At 42.5% G+C, this 7,025-nt stretch overlaps 1 long non-coding RNA gene across 1 annotated transcript; it reads left to right on the plus strand.

The window, feature by feature from the left end:
* Positions 1 to 2,125: 2,125 nt before the first annotated feature.
* On the plus strand, positions 2,126 to 6,808 carry LOC120245170. The gene is made up of 3 exons (XR_005531719.1): positions 2,126 to 2,237; positions 6,114 to 6,236; positions 6,580 to 6,808. It is a non-coding gene; the product is annotated as an uncharacterized LOC120245170 (long non-coding RNA).
* Positions 6,809 to 7,025: the final 217 nt, after the last annotated feature.

The raw sequence follows: 7,025 nt of genomic DNA on the forward strand, positions 1-7,025 counted from the left end.
CAAAAACCTCATGCTGAGCTAAAGAAGTAGCCATAGAAGACTATAACTGTAGTACTGTTTCATTTATATGTCATTTTATGAACGGCAAAAATATAGTAACAAAACGTGGGTTTCCTGGGACCAGGATAAGGGAGAGGAAATGTCACCATATAGGATCTAAATGATACTGCTCCTTAACCCTTTACTTACTGTGTTGTGATCATTTGCTTATGGGTACTTTCTCCACTGATTTATGAATTCAACAGCAGACACCTGTGGCCTTGGTCTTTTTTTTCCCCCCCAGTCTCTCATGCTGAAGGAATTCCATAAATGCTTATTGAATAGTGATTGATGTGAATCTGGCAGAGCTCAGTTTAAAATTTTTTAATGTTTATTTTAGAGAGAGAGGGAGATAGAGAGGGGGGGGGCATGCTGGGCAGAGGCAGAGAGAGACATAGAAGTGGAAGGAAGCAGGCTCCAGGCTCCAGCTCTCAGCACAGAGCCTCACACAGGGCTCAAATTGTGAGATCCTGACTGAGCCTGAATCTAACCCTTAACTGACTGAGCCACTCAGGGATCCCCAAGCTATAGTTTTAAGTGAGCTTTGTCAAGGACCCCTGGGGGGTTCAGTTGGTTAAGCATCTGACTTCAGCTCAGTTCATGAACTTACAGTTTGTGAGTTCGAGCCCCATGTCAGGCTCTGTGCTTACAGCTTGGAGTCTAGAGCCTTCTTGAGGTTCTGTGTCTGCCTCTCCCTCTTCCCCTCTCCTGTTTGCACTCTGTCTCTCTCAAAAATAAATAAACATTTTTATGAGGCACCTGGGTGGCTCAGTCGGTTAAGCATCTGACTTCAGCTCAGGTCAGGTCATAATCTCACAGTTCTTGGGTTCGAGCCCTGCATCAGGCTCTCTCTCTGACCCTTCCCTGCTCACATTGTCTCTCTCTCAATCTCTGTCTCTAAAAAAAAAAAAAAACATTAATTAAGAAAATAAACATTTCTAAAAAATTTAACTATAGCTTGATACCACTTTTTTTTTTTAATGTTTTATTTATTTCAGAGAGAGAGAGAGAGAGAGACAGCATGAGCAGAGGAGGGTCAGAGAGAGAGGGAGATACAGAATCTGAAACAGGCTCCAGGCTCTGAGCTGGCAGTCAGCACAGAGCCCGACACGGGGCTCAAACCCATGAACCGCAAGATCATGACCTGAGCCGGTCAGACGCTTAACTGACTGAGCCACCCAGGCGCCCCAGCTTGATACCACTTTTAAGGAATGGCCATATACTGGTTCTTATCTTTCCTTTCTCCTTATTTATGGAGTAAAAGAATTACCTTTCTTAAATTTTTAAATATACATTTAGGGGCACCTGGGTGGCTCAGCTGGTTAAGTGTCTCACTCTCAGTTTCAGCTCAGGTCCTGATCTCTTGGTTTCATGAGTTCAAGCTCCGAGTAGGGCTCTGTGCTGACAGTGCAGAGACTGCTTGAGATTTTCTCTCTCTCTTTCTCTCTCTGCCCCTCCCCCATTCATGCTGTCTCTGTCTCTCTCAAAATAAATACACTTTTTAAAAAAAGATACATTTAACACCAACCACATTCCATAACACACAAAAAAGAAAAGCAGTTTCCTTGGAATGACAACTAGTCAAGATGCCTCAGCCTGAATATCAGTTTGCATCCGCATAATCTCAGGAGGGCCCTCCTGCATTCCCCAAGAGACCTGCACATTTGGGGTCCCTAATGCAGTCTGTGCTAGAGCCCCCATCGGGAACCTCCCCGCTCTCATCTGGAAGCTTACAATACTGGATAGTTGCATAAAGTTCTACTTATACAATTCAATTAACTATAATAAACTTATTAACTAAAAAGCATAATTGGAGGGCACCTGAATGGCTCAGTCAGTTAAGCGCCCGACTTCGGCTCAGGTCATGATCTCATGGTTTGTGAGCTGAAGCCTCGCGTCGGGCTCTGTGCTGGCAGCTCAGAGCCTGGAGCCTGCTTCAGATTCTGTGTCTCCCTCTCTCTCTCTGCCTCTCCTCACTCCCGCTCTGTCTCTGTCTCTCTCTCAAAAATAAACATTAAAAATTTTAACTTAAAGGAGCATAACTGGAGTAATTAGAGACTAACTGCTACTAATGCAGGGCCAGACTACAATGGAGGTAAAAGAAAATGCAGCAGGAGAAGACAGGGAAGGATGGTGGACTACCTCCCAAAGTGGACGCTAAAGACATGGGACTCCCCAGGGCGCCCATTTTTTTCAAGGTAGGAATCAGACTTCATACTTAGGAGGAGAGTGGTGATATATTAACCAAGATGTGCCTTGTTAACTATTTTGTTCTCAGTTATTAGTACAAATTTGTGTTCATTACCTCTTGCTACATAACAAATTAGCCCACTATTTAATAACTACAAATAGCAAACATTCATTTAAGATAGAGCTTAGCTGGGTGTCTCTGGCTGAGGGTGTCTCATGAGATTGCTGTTGGACCATCAGCCAAGGCAGTAGATATCTCAAAGCTCGCTCGTGTAAATGTGGGCAGGCCTCAGCAGACCTCTGTAAAATCCAAGTGTATTCGCATTGTTGCAAGCAGACCTCAGCTCCTTGCCATGTGGAATTCTCCGCTGGCTGCCCGATGTCCTCATGACAGCTTGGATGAGAGAGAGACAGACAGAGAGAGAGTGTGTGTGTGTGCACCAGGGCATTCAAGATGGAAACCACAGTCTTTTTATAACAACCTTGGTTGTTATAACCGTCTACCTCTTTGGCACTACTCAACTTATTAAAAAGCAATTCGTAAGTTTGGCCTATACTCAAAGGGTGGGGATTATACAAGGGAATAAACACTGGGAGCAGGGGATCATTGGAGACCATCTAGAGGCTTCCTGCTGTAGAATTCTGGTGGACTCTTCATAAAAAGGTGTTCAGTAAATGAAACAGATAGGAGCAGGCTGCCTTTGGACTTGAACTTCACTCTTCCTGGGGCCTCCACCCTGCTGGCCTACTCCATCAGATTTTGGACTAACCAAGCCTCCACCTTCCATGAGTCAATTCCTTAAAATCTCTCTCTCTCTCTCTCTTCTTCTCTCTCTCTCTTTCTCCCTCTTCCCCCACACTCCCCCCACCCCCCACCCCTCCCTGTTGGTCCTGTTTCTCTGGACAAACCTAACTAATACTAGCGGTTGATGATATCTGGGTCCAGATGAGTGGTACCTGGAAGTTCATTTTACCGTTCTATCTACTTTTGAATGTTTGAAATTCCCCATAATAATAGAAATTAAAATCACAATAAAATCATCTCTCATGGTGATTCTTTTCTTTCCATGCCATTGTTTAGACATTTAGAGAAGCAAGATGATACTTGGTAAGTAGCAATACTGAGGAACGCATTCCCTGGGGAAGTTTGGCCTGTCACCGAGAAGGCCACAGCGGCACGTTGTCATGGTGCAAAGCACAGTGGTATTTTGTGGCCACCCACCTCGCAGGCTCAGGAAGTGATTTGTCACCCCCGTAGTCGTGGCTCTGCATCAGAGGGGCAGACTCACACAAACGAGGCTCGGGAGAGTGACAGCTACTTTGGCATGCCAGTATGCTCTCCTATAATGAGTCTGACTGACAAGGGTGTGGGACACATGAGTCTTTTTCCAGAAGCTTCTCTCCCTCTAGGCAAGAAGCTATGCAAAGTGTTTTATGAGCTTGGAATCAGAGCCCAGGAACTTGCTTTCCCTATGTTTACCGGCATGAGGCTAAGGTAGCCTTCCCCACAAGGTCAGGACGGGGAAGGCACCAGAGTCCGGGATAGGTGTCCCCATGCCCTGCCAGGGTGGCCTCTGGGCTGTCCTCTCCTTGTTACCAAATCAAGCCAAACACCCCCTATGGACAGGCATTTCCTTTCTTCAAATATGTTAATACCTTTAATCTAATTATTGTTGACTTTTGCATTCCAAGGAACCATTTTATCTCTTTAACGTGTCTTTGGATATTTTTGCTCATATCAGCATTGTCTTGACCTTTAAGATTCTAATGGGCATATCACTTCTTTCAGTCCCAAAATTTCAGTTATAGTGTGGCCATAACTACTATATGAATAAATATCTTCAACTACCCAAGGGTTTTCTCATCTGTCTCCTTCCCTCTTGGGTCCAGCTGCTCCAAACAGCAGAGACATTACTTTAAGATACTTTTTTGGGGGGGTGAGAGAGGGCACAAGTGAGCGAGGGGCAGAGAGAGAGGAGAGAGAGAATCCCACAAGGGGCTTAGAGGTTGTTGGGGGTGTGCAGAGAGAGAAGTGGGGCCACCCAAAGAAGGGCTCACGCTCACGTGAAGCAGGGCTTGTGCTCACCTGAAGCAGGGTTTGTGCCCACTTCAGTGGGACTCAAACTCACAAACCATGAGATCATGACCTGAGCCAAAGTCAGGTGCTTAACTGATCGAGCCACCCAGGCACCTTAAGATACTTTCTAATGGTTTCTTATGGCTTCCCAAAGTCATAATCTACCCTCTACCTATCTTTCTAGCTCTATTTTCCACTGGACAACTTCTGCTCCAGGAAAGCTGGTCTAGCTGACATCCGAAGAATACAGCCTGACCTGTTTCATTGTTGTATCCTTGCTTACACCATTCTTTCTGCATTAAAAAACTGAATTGTCACCTGTTTCTCAAGATACAGCTCAAATTCCACCTCCTTTTGAAATTATCTGATTATCCTAATCATAGGTGACAACTATTTTTTGTGGGAAAACTTAATTGTCAGGGGAGGCATCACTGGCTACAGCCTGTACAGTTGCACAGGAGTCCCATGCTTAAAAGGTCTCTACACTTGGTGTAATGCTCTGCTATTCCTGTCTTGAAATTCTTTTTTTTTGTTTCAATAAAGGAATGTCCAAAATATTTGTCAGAGATTCTAAAGAATGAATCACAGGGCCTTTAAAAAGAAATTAATATTTTGTACATTTTTATTTCATGTAATTGCTGGTAAATTTGAGATGATTTCCAGCCATCGTATTCTTTCTCCAAGCTTTGACCTAACTGGTTAGTGTTCCTTTAATCTCTTAACTTGAATTAAGTATTCACTCTTGCTTTGAATTAAGTATTTTATTATTCCATTGATCCCTGTATAAACTTTTTAGTTATAATCATACACAAATCTTTGTGTTTACACTAATGACCAAATCATGAATAATTAATAGAGTCTAGTAAACTATACCCTCAAATCCTAACACCTTCCAACAGTTTTAATTCTATTGTTACCCCTATAGACTTTTGTATTGCCCTTGTCACTCATTTTAATTTCCATGAGACATTACTAGTATGGCTTCACAAAACAATATTCCTTTATGTTTATCTGTGTATTAGCCTCTTTGTTCTTTTTGATTCCTTTCAGCGTTTTCAGTTCAATCTGAGATTATTTTCCTTTGGACTTAAGAATTCACTGTAGTCTTTTGGGGACTTGGGGGGCTCAGTGAGTTCTAAATTTTTGAAGAACTGTTTTCCAAAGTGGTTGCATCGGTTTACATTTCCACAAATAGTACCCAAGGGCTCCCTATTCTTCAAACCCTCACAACACTTGTTATGTGTTGTCTTTTGATAATAGCCATTCTAACAGGTGGGAAATGGTATCTCATTGTGGTTTTGATTTGAATTTCCCTGATGATGAGCAATGTTGAGTTCCTTTTCATATACCTGTTGGCCATTGGTATGTCTTCTTTGGGAAAATGTCTGTTTTGATCCTCTACCCATTTTTTAATCCAGTTATTTGGATTTTTGCTATTGAGATATATGAGTTCCTTATATAGTTTGGATATTAACCCCTGAGATGTATGGTTTGCAAATATTTTCTCCCATTCCATAGGTTGCCTTTTTGTTTTTGTTTATTATTTCTTTTGTTGTACAGATTTTTTTGGTTTGATAGAATCCTGCTAACATATTTTTGCTTTTTTGCTGTACTTTTGCTTTCAGATCCAAAAACCATTACCAAGACCAATGTCAAGGAGATTTTCCCCTACACTTTTTTTTCTAGAAGTTTTGTAGTTCCAGATCTCACATTTAAGTGTTTAGTCTATTACAAGTTAATGCTTGTGTACAGTGTGAGGTAAGATTGATTTCATTCTTTTGAAATTCTTAATCATTTTTGAACAAAGGTTAATAGATTGTCATCTTGTTCTGGGACCCACAAAATATGTAGCTGGATCTGATAACTGTGCCCACTGAGGAAAAAAACTTGGATCGCTGTTTTAGCTGACCCAGTCGTGCTCAGAACACAGGTATCTAATTTCTAACAGGGTTAGTAACTGTGTTACAAAATTATTCACTTCCTTTTCATTTCAATCAACTTAATCTACTGAATATTTATTAGGCTGGTTTTAAACAAGGAACCAATAGTTCCTTAATCCTCCCCCCCAAAAAACAATTACATTTTCAAAAGAACATGCCAAGTGAGCCTCTAACAGTTACATTCTAGTGGGAGACATTTCCGGTGGGGCATGATTGTGAGGCAGGCGAGCCTTGGGAGCGAGCGCACGGGAGTTTTAGGTCGGGGTAGTGAGGTTTAACAGACAGCCCTGAATTGTTCTGCTTTTTACAGCTCTTCCCTTCTCTTCACTTTAGGTATTTCTCTCCGTGGCTTATGGAAATAGCATGAGAGTTCTGCTTCTAGGAAGAACACATGACATTTGTTTAGTAAGACTGAATAGCCCGCCAGGACTGCCTGGGGCCTCTGAGTGTGGTGATACGATGGACTTTTTTTTCCCCCTTATTTTCCTTTTATTTTCAATTCTAGGGAAACAAGAAATGCATTTTCATGACTTTGATCTTATCTACCACAGCTCTTTGTACATTGGAGGCTCATGATAAATATTTTATGAATGAAATAAAAAGCTAATAGGGGCGCCTGGGTGACTCAGTCGGTTAAGCATCCGACTTTGGCTCAGGTCATGATCTCACGGTTCATGGGTTCAAGCCCCGCATCGGACTCTGTACTGACAGCTCGGAGCCTGGAGCCTGCTTCAGATTCTGTGTCTCCCTCTTTCTCTGCCCTTCCCCTGCTTGTGCTC

This window comes from Hyaena hyaena, unplaced genomic scaffold, assembly GCF_003009895.1.
Source record: "Hyaena hyaena isolate Hyena2069 unplaced genomic scaffold, ASM300989v1 scaffold_405, whole genome shotgun sequence".
In the NCBI taxonomy this organism is placed as follows: domain Eukaryota; kingdom Metazoa; phylum Chordata; class Mammalia; order Carnivora; family Hyaenidae; genus Hyaena; species Hyaena hyaena.